At 47.6% G+C, this 19,411-nt stretch overlaps 1 protein-coding gene across 1 annotated transcript in view; it reads left to right on the top strand.

Moving 5' to 3' along the window:
- The window catches only part of cftr (CF transmembrane conductance regulator), a 134,356-nt gene that overhangs the window by 56,231 nt on the left and 58,714 nt on the right, over positions 1-19,411 (top strand). The window lies entirely within an intron of this gene.

The following is a 19,411-nucleotide window of genomic DNA, read 5'->3' as shown; positions in this document are numbered from 1 at the left end:
GGATGAAGGGACCGAGTGTAAGGTAGCCAAGTTTGCTGATGATACAAAATGGGTGCGAAAGCAAATTGTGGGAAGGATACAAAAAATCTGCAAAGTGATATAGTCAGGCTAAGTGAGTGGGCAAAAATTTGGCAGATGGAGTATAATGTGAGAAGTTGTGAGGTTATCCACTTTGGCAGAAAAAATAGAAAAGCGAATTATAATTTAAATGGAGAAAAATTGCAAAGTGCTGCAGTACAGAGGGACCTGGGGGTCCTTGTGCATGAAACACAAAAAGTTAGTATGCAGGTACAGCCAGTAATCAGGAAGGCAAATGGAATGTTGGCCTTTATTGCAAGGGGGATAGAGTATAAAAGCAGAGAAGTCCTGCCACAACTCTACAGGCTATTAGTGACGCCACACCTGGAGTACTGCGTGCAGTTTTGGTCTCCTTATTTAAGGACGGATATACTTGCATTGGAGGCTGTTCAGAGAAGGTTCACTTGGTTGATTCTGGAGATGAGGGGGTTGACTTATGAAGATAGCTTGCGTAAGTTGGGCCTATACTCATTGGAGCTCAGAAGAATGTGAGGTGATCTTATCGAAACATATAAGATAATGAGGGGGCTTGACAAGGTGGATGCAGAGAGGATATTTCCACATAGGGGAAACTAAAACTAGGGGACATAGGCTTAGAATAAGGGGCTGCCCATTTAAAACTGAATATCGGTTCCGCCCCCTGCAGTATTGCCGGGCGACAACACTGACAGCTGCAGGAGGTGGTGTTCAGGAGACCGGGAGCTTCAGAGGTGCAAGTAAAAGGGGATGTTGGCGCGAGTAGGAGAAAAATGTTAACAATGAATAAAGTGATTTTTTTGTTTGTTTGCTCCCGGGCCGCGATCGATCAGCTTGGCGTTCTGCTGGAGTGCATGGGGCTGATCAGGCCGGATGGCGGTGGACGTTGGGGACCAGTGGGCCCCAATGCAGAGTCTGCAGCGATGGCCCTTCCCTTTGAGGGAGGGAAGAAGCCTTGGATCGCGGGAGCGCTGCATGGGACATTGTGCAGTGCCGAACAACTACTGTCCCGCCTGCGTCCTGTAGCGCTCCAGGAAGTAAGTGGAGCGCTTGATTTAGCACTCCACTTCCTTTCTGGATTGCAAACACCGAATTTAGAAAAAGCAAAGAATCATTAGCGCTTTTTCCTGTATCCTGTCCCGAACCTCCCCAAATATCCCAGCAGTATCCAAGTCTTGGGCAGACTTTTGCTGAAAAAGAATTGAGGAAAAAAGTAATGGTTGATAAAGGGAGGAAACAAAGTTTCAATTTTAGCAGACGAGCTGTGCAGCAGTTCCACTTGAGGTCATCAAGATAGTGAGGTCAAAATGCTGGTGAATGGAGGAAAACTGTGGAACCAGAAAGACCAACTTTCCCCACGGATGAGCAACTTCATCATCACTGGGTCAAAATCCTGGAATTCCCTACTTAACATCATCGTGGGAGTACATTCAGCACAGGGATTGCAGTGGTTCAAGGAGAAGGCCCATCGCCATCTTCTCAAGGCAACTAAGCATGTGTAATAAATGCAGCTTTAGCCAGTGTAGCCCATGTCCCAAGAACAAATAAAGAAAAAAGCTGCACCACTAGGGTACAAGAGAGATGAAAAGTTGAATTGACAGACATTAGGCCCAATTTTGGCCATGACTTGCTCCAATTTCTTTTGGAGTAAGTTGGTTTTTCTGGCGTAAGTTAAAAAACGCCATTTTCCCCAATAAACTTGCTCCAGAGTAACTCAGTTAGGTACGATTTTTTTTAGTTGAGTTTTTTTTTCCAAAAGGGGGCGTTTCCAGCCACTTACACCAGTTTTGGCCATTTATGTCACTTTGGCCAGCTAAAACTTACTCCAAATCGACTTAGGTCAGCGTATGTGGCCAGCTCTGAAAAACATTGCGGGCAGTTAAGAATTCAGCACAGGTGAGCACATTTAAAGCACCAAGACTTACAAAGCACTAAACAAAGCACAAAAAGTAATAAGCAATCAATCAATAACAAATAAAATATAGAAGTCCTAACTTTATGCCAGAATCAAGTTTTTTTCTTAAAGTTCCTCCCCCAAATCAAAACACTCTCTCCCCCACCTCCATCAAAACTCTCCTCCCCCCACCGCACCGCTCCCCCCCCCCCCCCCGCCATCACCCAGTCAAACTCTCCTCACTAAACAAAGCATAACCATCAATAAATAAAAAATAAAACTCAAGTCCTACCTTGGCCCGGGAACTCAGCGGGCTGGCCGACCGGTGTGGGAGGCCACACAGCCAGGGATAGGGGCTGCGAGCATCGGGTCCTGCTCCCAACCCGCAGGACATGCTAGGAAGGGGAGGAGCATGTGCTCAGACTCCACTGCGTATGCGCGCAGCTGACGGCAGTGTTTTCTGTGCTGGGCTGTTGCTCCGCCTCCCCCCCCCCCCCCCCCCCCCCCACCACTGCACTATGTACGCCACGCTAGGACACCGGTGACTCAGCAGAGTGGGCAGGATAGGGCCACTTTTTTTTCGGGGCCGTTTCCAGCGCGCAAATTTGGCGTATTTAGGGTAAGTGCGCCGGAAAAAGGTGTGTATCTGTAAAGCATGCACTCCCATGTTCCGCCACCACAGAGCTCATCCCCTGAAGTCCCAAGGGATCCCAGCATCCCTTGGGATCACTTTATATAAGCCGGCCCCTAAGGCCTGTTCCTCACTCTGGAGTGTCTTATTAAAGACTGAGGTCACTGTTACTTTAACCTCCCTGTGTGCAGCCTCATCTGTGTTAGGAACACAATAACTGGCGACGAGAATATGAATCCAATGCAATGATGCAGCAAACTGTGGGCATCCTGGAGAAGTTCTCGGAGGGTGAGGACTGGGAAGCCTATATCGAATGGCTAGACCAGTACTTTGTAGCCAACGAGCTGGACGGAGAATGAAGCCCTGCAAAAAGGAGAACAGTCCTCCTCACAGTCTGCGGGGCACCGACCTACAGCCTCATGAAGAATCTTCTGGCTCCAGTGAAACCCACAGATAAGTCATATGAGGAGCTGTGTACACTGGTTCTGGAGCATCTTAACCCGAGGGAGAGCGTGCTGATGACAAGGTATCGGTTCTACACGTGCCAGCGATCTGAAGGTCAGGAAGTGGCGAGCTACGTCGCCGAGCTATGGCGACTTGCAGGACAATGTGAGTTTGATGGCTACCTGGAGAAACTGCTCAGAGACTTTTTTGTACTGGGCATTGGCCACGAGACCATCCTACGAAAACTTTTGACTGTAGAAACACCGACTCTCAGTAAGGCCATTGCGATAACACAGGCGTTTAGTCCACCAGTGATAACACCAAACAAATCTCTCAGCACACAAGTGCTAGCAATGTTCATAAATTAACTGGAACTGTGTTTGCGAGCAGAAATGTACAGGGCAGAACCCATGAGTTTGCAACTGCCAGCAGGCTTCAGGTGACCCAGATGGCTCAGAGTCCGCAACAAAGGATGCATGCAAGGCAATTCACACCTTGTTGGCGTTGTGGAGGCTTCCATTCAGCCTATTCATGTCGCTTCAAAGGGTATGTTTGCAAGAGCTGTGGAACAATGGGGCACCTCCAATGAGCTTGCAGATGAGCTGCAAGCTCTGCAAAACCTGCTAGCCACCACGTGGCAGAGGAAGATCGGTCCATGGTTAATCAAAGCAATTTCGAGCCCCAGAGAGAGGAGGCAGATGCTGAAGTACATGGCGTGCACACATTTTCGACGAAATGTCCATCTATAATGCTAAACGTAAAATTGAATGGCTTACCCGTAGCCATGGAACTGGACATTGGCGCTAGCCAATCCATCATGAGTAAAAAGATGTTTGAGAGACTGTGATGCAACAAGGCATTCAGACCAGCCCTGAGCCCCATCCACACGAAACTGGGAACGTACACCAAAGAGCTTATCACTGTCCTGGGCAGTGCCATGGTCAAGGTCATCCACGAGGGCACAGTGCACGAACTGCCACTTTGGATTGTCCTGGGCGATGGCCCCACACTGCCTGGAAGGAGCTGGCTGGGCAAAATCCGCTGGAACTGGGATGACATCCGAGCGCTATCACATGTCGATGACGCCTCATGTACCCAGGTTCTTAACAAATTTCCTTTCCTTTTTGAACCAGGCATTGGAAACTTTTCCGGGGTGAAGGTGCGGATCCACTTGATCCCAGAGGCATGGCCCATTCACCACAATGTGCGAGCGGTACCTCACATGATGAGGGAGAGATCGGAGCTGGACAGTCTGCAACGCGAGGGCATCATCTCCACAGTGGAATTTAGCGAGTGGGCCAGCCCAATTTTTCCAGTACTCAAAAGTGAGGAACAGGCCTTAGAGGCCGGCTTATATACAGTGCTCCCAAGGGAAGCTGGGATCCCTTGGGACTTCAGGGGATGAGCTCCCCGGTGGCGGAGCATGGGAGTGCATGCTTTACAGATACACAAGAGGGCCTGCAGCATGATTGAGAAAGAGGCATTAGCGTGTGTGTTCGGGGTAAAGAAAATGCATCAGTACCTGTTTGGCCTCAAATTTGAGCTGGAAAACAATCACAAGCCCCTCACATCCCTATCCACTGAAAACAAGGGGATAAATACTAGAGCCTCAGCCCGCATACAAAGGTGGGCACTCGCGCTATCAGCATATAACTATACCATCCGCCACAGGCCAGGCACCGAGAACTGTGCGGATACTCTCAGTTGGCTACCATTGCCCACCACAGGGGTGGAAATGGCGCAGCCTGCAAACTTGTTGATGGTGGCGCAGCCCGCAGACTTGTTGATGGTCATGGAAGCGTTGAAAATGATAAATCACCTGTCACGGCCCGCCAGATTAGGACTTGGACCAGCCAAGATCCTCTGCTGTCCCTAGTAAAAAACTGTGTACTGCATGGGAGCTGGGCCAGCATCCCCGTTGAAATGCAAGAGCCAATCAAGCCGTTCCAGCGGTGAAAGGACGAGCTGTCCATTCAGGCAGACTGCCTGTTGTGGGGTAACCATGTAGTGCTACCAAAAAAGGGCAGGGAGACATTTATCTTGGATCTCCACAGCACACACCCGGGTATAGTAATGATGAAAGCAATAGCCAGATCCCACGTGTGGTGGCCCGGTATCGACTCTGACTTAGAGTCCTGTGTACGGCAATGCAGCGTATGTGCTCAGTTGAGCAATGCACCACTTAAGTTTGTAGTCCTGGCCCGCCTGACCATAGTCGAGGATCCATGTCGACTATGTGGGCCCGTTTCTCGGTAAAATGTTCCTGGTGGTGGTGGATTCTTTTTCAAAATGTATTGAATGTGAAATAATGTCAGGAAGCACCGCCACCGCCACCATTGAAAGTCTGAGGGCCATGTTTGCCACCCGCAGCCTGCCTGACATACTGGTCAGTGACAACGGGCCATGTTTCACCAGTACCGAATTTAAAGAATTCATGACCCGCAATGGGATCAGACATGTCACCTTGGCCCCGTTTAAACCAGCCTCCAATGGGTAGGCAGAGCGGGCAGTACAAACCATCAAAGAGAGTCTTAAACGAGTCACAGAAGGCTCACTCCAAACCCGCCTGTCCCGAGTACTGCTCAGCTACCGCACGAGACCCCACTCGCTCACAGGGGTGCCCCCAGCTGAGCTACTCATGAAAAGGACACTTAAAACCAGACTCTCGCTGGTTCACCCCAACCTGCATGATCAGGTAGAGAGCAGGCGGCAGCAACAAAATGTAAACGATGGACGCACTGTGTCATGGAAAATTGATCTGAATGACCCTGTTTATGTGCTAAACTATGGACATGGTCCCAAGTGGATCACGGGCACGGTGATAGCTAAAGAAGGGAATAGGGTGTTTGTAGTCAAACTAGACAATGGACAAATTTGCAGAAAGCACCTGGACCAAACGAGGCTGCGGTTCACAGACTGTCCTGAACAACCCACAGCCGACACCACCTTTTTCGAACCCACAACACACACCCAAAGGATCAACGACACCACGCCAGACCAGGAAATCGAACCCATCACGTCCAACAGCCCAGCAAGGCCAGGCTCACCTAGCAGTCCTGCAGGACCAACAACACGCCAACCCAGCGAGGGCACAGCCAACACACCAGAACAGACATTTGTACCGAGGCGGTCCACCAGGGAAAGAAAGGCTCCCGACCGCCTCACCTTGTAAATAGTTTTCACTTTGACTTTGGTCGGGGGAGTGATGTTGTGTATCTGTAAAGCATGCACTCCCATGTTCCGCCACCAGGGAGCTCATTCCCTGAAGTCCCAAGGGATCCCAGCATCGCTTGGGAGCACTGTATATAAGCCGACCCTTAAGTCCTGTTCCTTACTCTGGAGTGTCTTATTAAAGACTGAGGTCACTGTTACTTTAACCTCCCTGTGTGCAGCCTCATCTGTGTTAGCAACACAATAAAAGTGGTTGGGGAAAATTGGGCCCATTACTAGAGACAGCTTTGGCATGGTACCAAATTAAATGGCTGTTGATGAGCCAGAAGGACAGTAGTTCCATTTAGCAACTCTGATAGCGGTTGTATACAGATTATGAGCAGAGATAAATAAATTTCTGACTGATTCCAGGTGTGATAGGAAACAATTAAATGGCAGGCATGATTGAACAAGATATGACTGAAGGGAAGATTGTGGCATCCTTCATTGGTACAAATAGACAATAAGAAGATTAAAAACAATAATTGTAATGGGAAGAGATTAGTATTCTGGAAGAAGGGGATTTAATTGGCTGCAGTGTCCTCTTCATCTAAACCTATCCTGTTACCTTGTCCTGTGAGCAGGAAAAGGCAATGAGAATTGCCAGAGAGTCTACAAAGGCAGCAGTACCGCCTCATTTGCCTTTCAGCACTAACATTGCAATCAATGATATCAGTGACTGAATCACTGTAAGCACATATTCTATAAATAGTACAAATTTATTCTTTCTTAAAGCTTTGAGTGATCTGGAGTGTTATGTTCAGAATAACTCCACAAGACTGTATGCTGTAAGCTCAAACTGGTGTGACCTTAGTCTCTTTAATCAAACTCCAGAGTGCCAAAGCAGCATGGCAAACAACCTTTTATACTTGCTTGCACGAGGTGTGCAGTTGACCCTTGGGTCTCCAACAGGTGCGCCCCCTGGTGGTAAGTCTTACACTAATATAAAGTTTACATACATAACATCACTCCCCACGCCCCCAAAGTCTTCGATACAAGTTATTTACAAGTTGAGGCGATCCGGGGCTCTTCGTTCCCGGGTTGATCGTTTGAGTTGAAGTCCTGGCATGGGTGAGTTTGTCGGATCATTACTGCACTGCAGCGTGGCTGGTCTGATCAGACTGTCGGGCATGGTGGGTTCATCTTCGTGATTGACAGTGAGGTCGATTGCTGGTTGGGTGTGTGTAGGTGGATTAATGATGGTAATGTCCTCTTCAAACTATTCTTGGTTGTCAGTGAATCGCAGTTTGGTCTGATCCAAATGCTTTCTGCACGTTTGTCCATTCAGTAGTTTGACAACAAACACTCTATTCCCCTCCTTGGCTAAAACAGTGTCAGCAACCCATTTGGGACCATGACCGTAATTAAGAACAAACACAGGGTCATTGACCTCAATGTCACGCGATACAGCCGCGCGATCGTGGTACACGTTATGCCGGTGACGCCAGGTTTCTACATGATCATTGAAATCCGGGTGGACTAAGGAGAGCCTGGTTTTGAGTGCTCTCTTCATTAACAATTCTGCCGGGGTAACCCCGGTAAGCGTGTGGGTCGCGTCCGGTCGCTGAGTCGAACCCGGGATAACCAGGTCTGCAGGGAACCGTCCGTCACACATTTCAAGCTCTGGTTGATAAATTGGACTGCCCGTTCTACTTGACCATTGGATGCAGGCTTAAACAGGGCAGACCTGACATGTTTGATGCCATTGTGGGTCATGAACTCGTTGAATTCCGAGCTGGTGAAACATGGTCCATTGTCACTAACAAGGATGTTGGGCAAACCATGAGTGGCGAACATGGCCCGGAGGCTTTCAATGGTGGCAGTGGATGTACATGCAGACATTATTACACATTCAATCCATTTAGAGTAAGCGTCCACTTCTATTAGAAACATCTTTCCTCAAAAGGGGCCAGCGAAATCTACGTGGACCCTGGACCTCGGTTTGGAGGGCTATGACCACAGACTCAGTGAGGCCTCCCTTGGTGCATTGCTCAACCGTGAGCAAGTGTTACATTGGTGTATGCATGACTCCAATTCCGAGTCAATGCTGGGCCACCAAACGTGCGACCTGGCGATAGCCTTCATCGTGACTATGCCTGGGTGGGTACTGTGTAGATCGCGTATAAACGTTTCCCTGCCTTTTTTTGGCAAAACCACGCGATTCCCCCACAGGAAACAATCCGATTGGACGGACATTTCAACCTTGCGTCGGTAAAACAGTTTAATTTCATCTTGCATTTCCCCGGGAACAGCCGACCAGCTCCCATTGAGGACGCAGCTTTTTACTCGTGATAGCACAGGATCCTGGCTAGTCCAGGTCCTGATCTGGCGAGCCATGACAGGTGACTCCTCGCTCTCAAAAACATCCATTACAAGAAGCAAGTCTGTGGGTTGTGCCATTTCCACCTTGGTGGTGGGCAGTGGTAGCCGACTGAGGGCACCAGCACAGTTCTCAGTGCCTGGTCTGTGGCGGATTATATAATCATACGCAGATAATGTTGGTGCCCATCTTTGGATGCGGGACGAAGCATTGGTGTTAATACCTTTGCTTTCTGAAAACAGCGAAATGAGCGGTTTGTTGTCGGTTTCGAGCTCGAACCAGAGTCCAAATGGGTACTGGTGCATTTTCTTAACCCCATATACGCATGCTAATGCTTCTTTCTCAACCATACTGGAGGCTCTTTCAGCCTTAGATAAACTTCTGGACGTATATGCAACCGGTTGCAGTTTGCCTGACCCATTGGCTTGCTGTAACACACAACCGACCTCGTACAAAGATGCATCACAAGCTAGTACTAAACGTTTACATGGGTCATACAATACAAGTAACTTGTTAGAACATAGCAGGTTTCTGGCCTTATTAAAGGCTGTCTCTTGAGATTTACCCCAAACCCAGTTGTCACCCTTACGTAGCAATAAATGCAAAGGTTCCAACAAAGTGCTCAACCAGGTAGAAAGTTACCAAAATAGTTGAGGAGTCCCAGGAACGAACGCAACTCCATCAAATTCTGTGGCCTGGGTGCATTCTTGATGGCCTCCGTCTTAGAGTCCGTGGGTCTGATGCCGTCCGCCGCAATCTTTCTCCCCAAAAATTCGACCTCTGGCACCAAGAAAACATACGGAGCATTTCAGCCTGAGTCCCACTCTGTCCAGTCGCTTTAAAACCTCTTCCAGTGTTCGGTGGTGTCACGACCGGTGATCAGGATGTCGTCTTGAAATACAACAGTGTGCGGAACCGATTTCAGCAGACTCTTTATGTTCCTCTGGAAGATGGCAGCAGCCGAGCGAATCCCAAAAGGGCATCTGTGGTATATGAACAGTCCTTTGTGCGTGTTGATGCACGTCAATCTTTTCGAAGATTCAGCCAGCTCCTGTGTTATGGAAGCAGAGATTAGATCCAGCTTGGTGAACGACTTCGCCCCTACTGTTGCGAACAGGTCCCCCGCTTTGGGTAGTGGGTGCTGGTCCTGTAACGAGACTCGGTTGATCGTTACTTTGTAGTCTCCGCAGATTCTGACCATGCCATCGCTTTTCAACACCGGAACAATTGGACTGGCCCACTCGTTGAACTCGACTGGTGATATAATTCCCTCTCGTTGAAGTCTGTCCAATGCGATCTCGACTTCCTCCCGCGTCATATATGGAATCACTCGGGCCTTGTAATGAATGGACCATGCATCAGGGACTAGATGGATCTGCACTTTGGCACCTGTGAAGTTGCCGCTGCCTGGCTCAAATATCGACGGAAATTTGTTTAGCACTTGAGCGCATGAGGCGCCATCCACCGAAGACAGTGCTCTGATGTCATCCTAGTTCCATTGGATCTTTCTTAGCCAGCTTCTGCCGAACAGCGCCTGGTACAATCCATAGTGATAAAATCATGCACAGCTCCATCGTATGATACCTTCACTGCCGCACTGTCAATGACTGGTATGAGCTCTTTGGTGTACGTGCGCAGCTTTGTCTGAATCAGGCTTAGTTTTGGCCTTTGTGCCTTGTTGCCCCACAGTTTCTCAAAAACCGTCTGGCTCATAATTGACTGACTCGCCCCCCGTGTCCAATTCCATGGAAACTGGAATGCCATTTAATTTGACTTTCAACATTATCGGAGGGCTTTTGGTGGTGAAGGTGTATACACTTTCTCTTCAGCCTCGGGTTGAATTGCCTCTCTTACTTGTTCAGCATGATCCACGCCGGACCAGTCACCTTCTGCCGACTCTGCCACATGGTGAGTCGCAGCACGGTTGCACATTCGCTGGAGGTGCCACATTGTTCTGCAGCCTTTGCACACGTAGTGCTTGAATCGACATTGATGGGCTATATGATTATCCCCTCAGCGCCAACATGGTGTTAATGGATTTGCATTCACGCCCCACAGCGGACTCTGAGTCGTCCTAGGTCTGCGGGACCACGTACAGTTCTGCCTGCTGAAGGCGTTATTTTATGCACAGTACTTGCCGGTGAGCTTCAATGCTGAGAAGATATCTGCTTAGTGTTATCATTCGTGGACATGAAAGCCGAGGCTATCGTGATGGCCTTGCTCAGATCTAGGGATTCGGCAGACAGCAGTTTGCGAAGAATTACCTTGTGGCCGATTCCAAACACAAAAAAGTCCCGCAACACTTCCCCCAAAATCCAGCAAATTTGCACGGTCCCGCAAGGCGTCTTAGGTCGGCGACATAGCTCGCCACGTCCTGGCCCCCCGGAACGATGGTGCGTATAAAAGTGATACCTGGCCATTAAGATGCTCTCCTTCGGCTTGAGGTGTTCCCGAACCAGCATGCACAGCTCTTCATATGACTTGTCTGTTGGTTTCATCGGTGCTAGCAGATTTTTAATGAGGCCATATATCGTGAACCCACAAATGGTGAGGAGAATCGCCCTGCGATTGACCGCGTTACTGTCCGTATCCAGCTCGTTGGCCATGAAGTACTGATCAAGATGCTCAATGAAGGCTTCCCAATCATCGCCCTCAACAAATCTCTCAAGAATACCAACGGCAGCCATAACCGTGTGAAAGTTCATGATCTGTTACTCGTCGTCAATTGTTATGTTCAGAATAACTCCACAAGACTGTATGCTGTAAGCTCAAACTGGTGTGACCTTAGTCTCTTTAATCAAACTCCAGAGTGAAGAAGCAGCATGGCAGACAACCTTTTATACTTGTTGGCACGAGGTATGCAGGTGACCCTTGAGTCTCCAACAGGTGCGCCCCCTGGTGGCAAGTCTTACACTATTATAAAGTTTGCATACATAACACTCATGAGGTGTCTCGCCTCTCCATGGCGGGATGCTTGACCGCCACTATAGGGCACTTGCGCAGTGCGTTGGAGACACATTCCCCATAGTCAAGTCTTTAACCACCTTCCCGACCCACTCCCGCACGTCGTGGAGGAGGGGGGTGGGTGTTAATATCGAGGTTAAGTGTCAAAGGCAAACAAAACATTCCCTTTACTCTTGCAACAAAAACTCAAGCAAACAGGAATTTCCCATCCTCTCCAGCAATTCTGATCTACAAAGGCTTGTGAAAACTAACCCTAACCATTTTACAAACATAATAAAAATAGAATCACTTCGAACTGATAAGACTGTCCAAGGTCAATTATTCTGCAGGAAACATGGTACTTCCTGAAGGAGAGGGAAGCTGTGTAAAATGCCGAATGGAGGGGATCTAATGTTAAAGACTGCATAAGAATCGCATTTGTTTTGTGTTTCAATCTGTTCTTATAAGAAGTAATGAGGTAGAAATCCATCTTAGACTGCACTGTAACGTGGACATTATCAAATCATCCACCCTCGATACACCCCACCCCGATATTCCATTCCATTCAAGTTAAGTTCCATTGTTTGCAGAGGGAGGAGAGACTGAAGGGTTATTAATCCATCAGGATTGTCTTGAAATCTCCTGGAATCAAAGATCAAGGTTTAAGCACCTGCTGTGAGGTCAGAGGGCCATTAAAAAAAGTTGTGCTCTTTTTTCTATTTTCTTTGATCATTCTTGTTTATTAGTTAAGTATCAGCTGTGGCTCAGTGGGGAGCACCCTTGCTTCTGAGTCAGAAGGTTGTGGATTCAAGTCCCACTCCAGGGACTTGAGCACATAAATCTAGGCTGACACTCCAGTGGAGTGCTGCACTGTCGGAAGTGCTGTCTTTTGGATGAGATGTTAAACCGAGGCCCCATCTGCCCTCTCAGGTGGATGTAAAAGGTCCCATTTCGAAGAAGAGCAGGGGAGTTATTCCCGGAGTCCTGGCCAATATTTATCCCTCAATCAACATAATAAAAAAAACAGATTATCAGGTCATTATCACATTGCTGTTTGTGGGAGCTTGCCATGTGCAAATTGGCTGCTGCGTTTCCTACATTACAACAGTGACAACACTCCAAGAGTAATTCATTGGCTGTAAAGCTCATCCAATCAGGTAATGAAGAGTCTATTTGCTTTCTAATTGGTGTGGGAAGGCGGTGTGCCACAAAGGTGGATGTGTCAGGCACCCAGTGATGGAAGCGTGGGAGTGGAGTGGTTGGATGCCAGAGGTAATATGATGAAACCTCCAGGAAATGTCCAACCAGAGTTAGCAACCCTCATGTATCATCACTATACAGCATATACAGTGGTGTTACTCATTCTAGTGTCATGCATTCACAGTTTGCCAGATACTTTTTCATTACGTCATTGCCCCTACAAAATGCATTTATACCCATTTTGCTATTTACATTAGTCTGTACTACCTCTCATTTTCCCATGGCAATCATGAGGGCACATTACAGTACAAACAATAGAAGACATTAGAAACAAATTTGCCAATGCATGAGTCTTCTTCATTCTTATTGCAAATCAATATATTGATAAGTAGCACTTAATTAGGAAAGTAATAAATACATTAAATACGATACCCTACTTAGACGATGGAGATTCACTAAAATGCCCATTTGGAATCGCAGGATGTCATAGAATCATTGAGCAAGGATAAAGCCGGTCACTACAGGCCAGCCAGTCTAACATCAGTGGTGGCGAAACTTTTAGAGACAATAGTCCAGGACAAAATTATTTGTCACTTGGAAAAACATGAGTTAATAAATGACAGCCAGCATGGATTTGTTAAAAGCAAATCGTTTCTGACAAACTTGATTGCGTTCTTTGATGAAGTAACGGAGAGGATGGATGAAGTTAGTGCGGTTGTTGTTGTGCATATGGACTTTCAAAAGGTGTTTGATAAAGTATCGCATAATAGACTTGTTAGCAAAATTGAAGACCATGGGATTAAAGGGCAGTGGCAGAATGGATACAAAATAACCTCAGGGACAGAAAGCAGAGAGTAGTGGTGAATGGTGGTTGTTCAGATTCGAGGGAAATATTCAGTGGCATCCCATAGGGGTCAGTATTAGGACCACTGCTCTTTTTGATAAATATTATTGACCTGTACTTGAGTATGCAGGGCATAATTTAAAAGTTTACAGATGACACAAAACTGAAAAGTAGTAAACAGTGTAAAGTATAGTAGCAGACATCAGGATATAGATGGACTGGTGAAATAGGCATGGGTCCAGGGGCAGCACGGGCCAGCAAGGCCCCAGATCGGCTTACCTTGTAAATAGTTACACTGTTAACTTTCAGAGGGGGGGGGGAGGAGTGTTGTTATGTATGTAAACTTGTATATACATTGTACTGCCACCAGAAGGCTCATCCCCTGGCATCCCAAGAGATCCCACAATCCCTTGGGAGCACAGGTACTTAAGAAGGCCTCACAGGCTGGAGAGGCACTCTGGAGACCTTCAATAAAAGACTACGGTCACACTTTACTTTGAGCTCACAGTATCCAGTCAGATTCTTTATTCATATATAACACATTGTTTATATGTTTATATGCACATAGGTTGATATGTAACCTTCAGGGCTGCTGACTGAAGGCTGTGTGGCTCTTTATAGGCTGGCACGGACATGGGCCGAAATAGCTCCTTCTGTGCTATAAATTTCTATGTTACTATGTTTCTAGGAGATTTACTAGAATTATACCATGTATGAGGGACTTTAGTTATGTGGGGAGACTAGAGCAGAGATGATAAAGAGGAGATTTAATAGAGGTGTTCAAAATGATGAAGGATTTTGATAGAGTAAATAAGGAGAAACTGCTTCCGCTGGCAGGAGTGTATGGTAACCAGAGGCCACAGATTGAAGGTAGTTGGCAAAAGAACCAGAGAGGAGAGGAGGATGTGTTTTTTTTACGCAGCGAGCTGTGGTGATCTGCAATATACGGCCTGGAAGGCTGGTGGAAGCAGATTCAATAATAACTTTCAAAAAGGAATTGGAGAAATACTTGAAAAGGAAAACATTGCAGGGCTATGGAGGAAAGAGCAGAGGAGTGGGACTAATTAGATAAATCTTTCACAGAGCCGGCACAGGCATGCTGGGTCGAATGGCCTCCTTCTGTGCTGTATGATTCTATGATTCCACATTGAACTATCATAAAATTTGCTCTAAGACTGATACAGGTAATCAAATCATTGAACAATCTACCGAAAAATGACATGTCTTTCACGTGGGATGACAACCTTGATAAAGTTTTCAAAGAAACAAAGCACCTGATCACACATTCTTCAAGACCAGTGATACAGCATTTGGACGCAAGATAATAGGTCATTCTATATGTTGATGCATCATAGGCTGGGTTAGATGCTTCGCTCCTTTAAATGATAAAACTATGACTTATGCCTCACATGCACTGACTGAAGCACAAAAGAATGACATGTAAATAGAGATGTTGGCTATGGTGAATGGATACAGAAAATGCCATCAATGCATATATGGACATAAAGTCAAACTGAATACTGTTCACAAAGTACTTGAGAACATTATGGAAAAAACACATAAGCCCCAAATTTCACAAGTCTTGTCCCGATGGTTAAGTATCGAATAACTCCACAAGGTTAAGTACAGTAAGCTAGTTCCGGATGACCTTACTCCAGTTTATTTATTCTCAAAGTGAGGATTCAACATGGCTGCCAACATTATATACACGGCTTGCACGTGTCTGCCAGTGACCATTAGGACTCCGACAGTCACGCCCTCCGATGGCAGGTAAAACCCAGTTAATATACATAACATCATTCCCCCCCAAAGTCCTTGGTACAAGTTGTATCTACATGTTGAGATGGTCCGGGGCCTTCCGCTCCCTGGTTGATCTTCTCAGTTCGAACCCAAGCTTGGGTGAGCTACATTGCAGAGCAGTCGGTCTGACAGGACTGTCGGGGATGGTACGTTCGACTTCGTGAATGACACAAGGGTCAACCGATGGTTGGATGTGTGTTGGTTGGTCGATGATGATGCAATCTTCAATTGTTCTGGGTTGTCTGTGAATTGCAGTTTGGTTTGGTCAATGTGCCTCTTGCACGTTTGGCCATTTAACCCTGTTCCCCTCCTTGGCCAAAATCGTGCCAGCAAACCAGTTTGGACCATGACTATAATTTAGGACAAACACAGGGTCGTGAACAGCAATGTCACGTGATACGGCCGCGCGATCGTGGTACCATTGCTGCCGTTGCCTTCTGGTTGAGATCCGGGTGTACAAGGGAGAGCCTGGTTTTGAGGCCTCTCTTCATTAACAGCTCGGCAGGAGGGAGCCCGGTGAGCGAGTGGGGTCTCATCCGGTAACTGAGCAGAATGCGGGACAAGCGGGTCTGTAGGGAGCCGTGAGTCACGTGTTTTAGGCTCTGCTTAATGGTTTGGACAGCCCGCTCCGCTTGACCATTAGGCGTGGGTTTGAAAGGGGCAAACGGACATGCTTGATGCCATTACAGGTCATAAACTCGTGGAACTCCGAACTGGTGAAGCACGGTCTGTTGTTGCTGACAAGGATGTCGGGCAGGCCATGGGTGGTGAACATGGCCTGGAGGCCTTCAATAGTGGCCGTGGATGTGCTGGATGACATGATTGCGTATTCAATCCATTTGGAGTAAGCGTCCACTACCACTAAAAACATTTTGCCGAGAAAGGGGCCAGCAAAGTCTATGTGGATCCTTGACCACGGTTTGGATGGCCATGACCACAGACTCAGCGGAGCCTCGACAGGTGCGTTAGTCAGTTGCATGCAAGTGTTGCACTGATGCGCGCATGACTCCAAGTCCGAATCAATGCCAGGCCACAAAACGTGAGACCTGGCAATGGCCTTCATCATGACAATGCCTGGGTGGGTACTGTGTAAACCTCACACAGAAGTTTCCCTGCCTTTTTTTGGCATAACAACACGATTACCCCATAACAGACAATCAGACTGAATAGATCATTCATCTTTGCGGCGGCTATGAGGATTAATTTCATCCTGCATTTCCCTGGGAATGGTAGACCAATTTCCATTTAGAACACGCCTTTTTACACTTGACAGTACAGAATCCTGGCTGGTCCAGGTCCTAATTTGGCGAGCCGTGATGGGTGACCCCTCGCTCTCTAAGGCGTCCATGACCAGCAGCAAGTCTGCGGGCTGCGGCATTTCCACCCCAGTTGTGGGTAATGGTAGCTGGCTAAGCGCATCAGCACAGTTTTCAGTACCTGGTATTTGGTGGATGACATAATCATAAGCAGATAATGTCAGTGCCCATCATTGGATGTGGGACAAGGCATTGGTGTTTATACCTTTGCTCTTAGAAAACAATGAAATGAGTGGCTTGTGGTCTGTTTCAAGCTCAAACTGAAGCCCAAACAGGTATTGGTGCATTTTCCTAACCCCATATACGCATGCTAAAGCCTTTTTCTCCACCATACTATAGGCTCTTTCAGCCCTTAGACAGACTTCTGGATGCGTATGCAACTGATTGAAGTTTGCCTGATACATTGGCTTGCTGGAGCACAAAACTGACCCCATATGATGAGGCGTCGCAGGCCAGCACTAACCGCTTACATGGGTCATAGTGTACCAGTAATTTATTGGAACATAGCAGGTTCCTGGCCTTCTCAAAGGCTCTGTCTTTACCCTTTCTCAGCAATATGTGCAAGGGCTCTAGCAATGTGCTCAAACTAGGTAGAAAGTTACCGAAATAGTTGAGAAGACCCAGGAACGAATGCTACTCCGTCACACTCTGGGGTCTGGGTACATTCTTGGTGGCCTCTGTCTTCGAGTCCGTAGGCCTGATGCCGTCTGCTGCAATCTTTCTCCCCAGGAATTCGACTTCTGGTGCCATGAAAACGCACTTGGAGCGTTTTAGCCTGAGTCCCACTCTGTCCAGACGACGTAGAACCTCTTCCAGGTTGTGCAGGTGTACAGTGGCGTCGCGACCGGTGATCAGGATGTCATCATAGAACACGACGGTTCTCGGGAAGTACTTCAGCAAACTCTCCATGTTATTCTGAAATATGGCTGCCGCCGAGCGAATTCTGAAAGGGCATCTGTGCTATATAAACAGTCCTTTGTGCGTGTTGATGCACGCCAGTTTTTTTGAAAATTCGACCAGCTCTTGTGTCATGTAAACGGAGGTCAGGTCCAATTTGGTAAACGACATCCCCACCACTAGCATTGCAAACAGGTCGTCAGCTTTGGGTAACGGGTAATGATCCTGTATCGAGACTCGATTAATCGTTACCTTGTAATCGCTGCAGATCCTGACCGTGCCATCACTTTTCAACACCGGGACAATTGGATTGGCCCATTTTCTGAACTCGACTGGTGATATGATTCCTTCCCATTGAAGTCTGTCCAGGTCGATCTCAACCTTCTCCCTCATCATGTCCGGAACCGCCCAAGCCTTGTGATGGACGGGTCTTGCATCCGGGCCCAGGTGGATCTGCACCGTGGCTCCTGTGAAGTTGCCGATGCCTGGTTCGAACAACGAGGGGTACTTGCTCAGTACTTGAACACATGAAGAGTCATCCACTGATGATAAGGCTTTAATATCGTTCCAGTTCCATTTAATTTTCTCAAGCCAACTCGCCGAACAGCGTTGGGCCATTGCCTGGAACGATCCACGATAAATCATGCACAGCTCCATCGTTCGATACCTTTACTGCCACGCTGCCAATGACTGGTATGAGCTCTTTGGTGTAGGTACGCAGCTTCACATTGATTGGGTCTTTTTGCCTTAGTGTCCCACAGCTTTTCGAAAGCCCTCTGGCTCATTATTGACTGACTCGCACCCGTGTCCAATTCCATGGATACTGGAACCCCATTTAATTTAACTTCTAGCATTATTGGAGGACTTTTGGTAAAAGAAAGTACCCCATACACTTCTTCGCCCTGTACCTCAGGTTGAGTTGCCTGTGCTGCTTGATCCATGCTGATTCGATCATCCTCAGCCACGTGGTGAGTCGCAGCACTCTTGCTTGGTTGCAGACACATTCGCTGAAGGTGCCTCATTGTTGCACAGCCTTTGCACACGTACTGCTTGAATCGGCATTGATGGGCTCAATTATAGCCCCCGCAACACCAACAAAGCGAGATTTGATTCAACCCCGAAGGCGGACTTTGAGCAGTTACAGGTCGTACGAACGCGGATGAGTAGGCCCTGCCATGTGCAGTTCTGCCTGCCGCCGATATTTTATGCACAGTACTTGCCGGTGAGTTTTGATGCTGAGAAGATATCGGTTTTAAGTTTTCGTCCGTGGACATGCATGCCTGGGTGATCGTGATGGCCCTGCTCAGGTCTAGAGATTCAGCAGCCAGCAGCTTTCGAAGGATGACATCGTGGCCAATGCCAAGCACGATAAAGTCCCGCAGCATTTCCTCCAATGCAGCTCCAAAGTTGCACGGCCCAGCAAGACGTCTCAGGTCGACGACAAATTCCGCCAATTCCTGGCTCTCGGAGCGATTGTGCGTATAGAAATGATACCTCGCCATGATGATGCTTTCCTTTGGTTTAAAGTGGTTCCGAACCAGCGTACACAATTCATCGTCAGTCTTATCCATTGGTCGAGTCGGAGAGAGTAGATTCTTGATAAGGTCATAAATTTTTGACCCACAAACGATGAGGAGAACTGCCCTGTGCTTAATTGTGTTATCGGTTCCTTCCAATCAGTTGGCTACAAAATACTGGTCAAGGTGATCAGAAAATCCTCCCAGTCTTCCCCTTCCACGTATCTCTCCAAAATTCCAACAGACATGGTTGCGTCAAAGTTCGTATTTTTAACTCATCGCCAATTGTTAAGTATCGAATAACTCCACGAGGCTAAGTACGGTGAGCTAGTTCATGCATG

This window comes from Pristiophorus japonicus, chromosome 15, assembly GCF_044704955.1.
Source record: "Pristiophorus japonicus isolate sPriJap1 chromosome 15, sPriJap1.hap1, whole genome shotgun sequence".
NCBI lineage: Eukaryota > Metazoa > Chordata > Chondrichthyes > Pristiophoridae > Pristiophorus > Pristiophorus japonicus.
The sequence above is the reverse complement of the archived record's forward strand: the minus strand, read 5'-3'. Positions and strand labels throughout refer to the sequence as shown.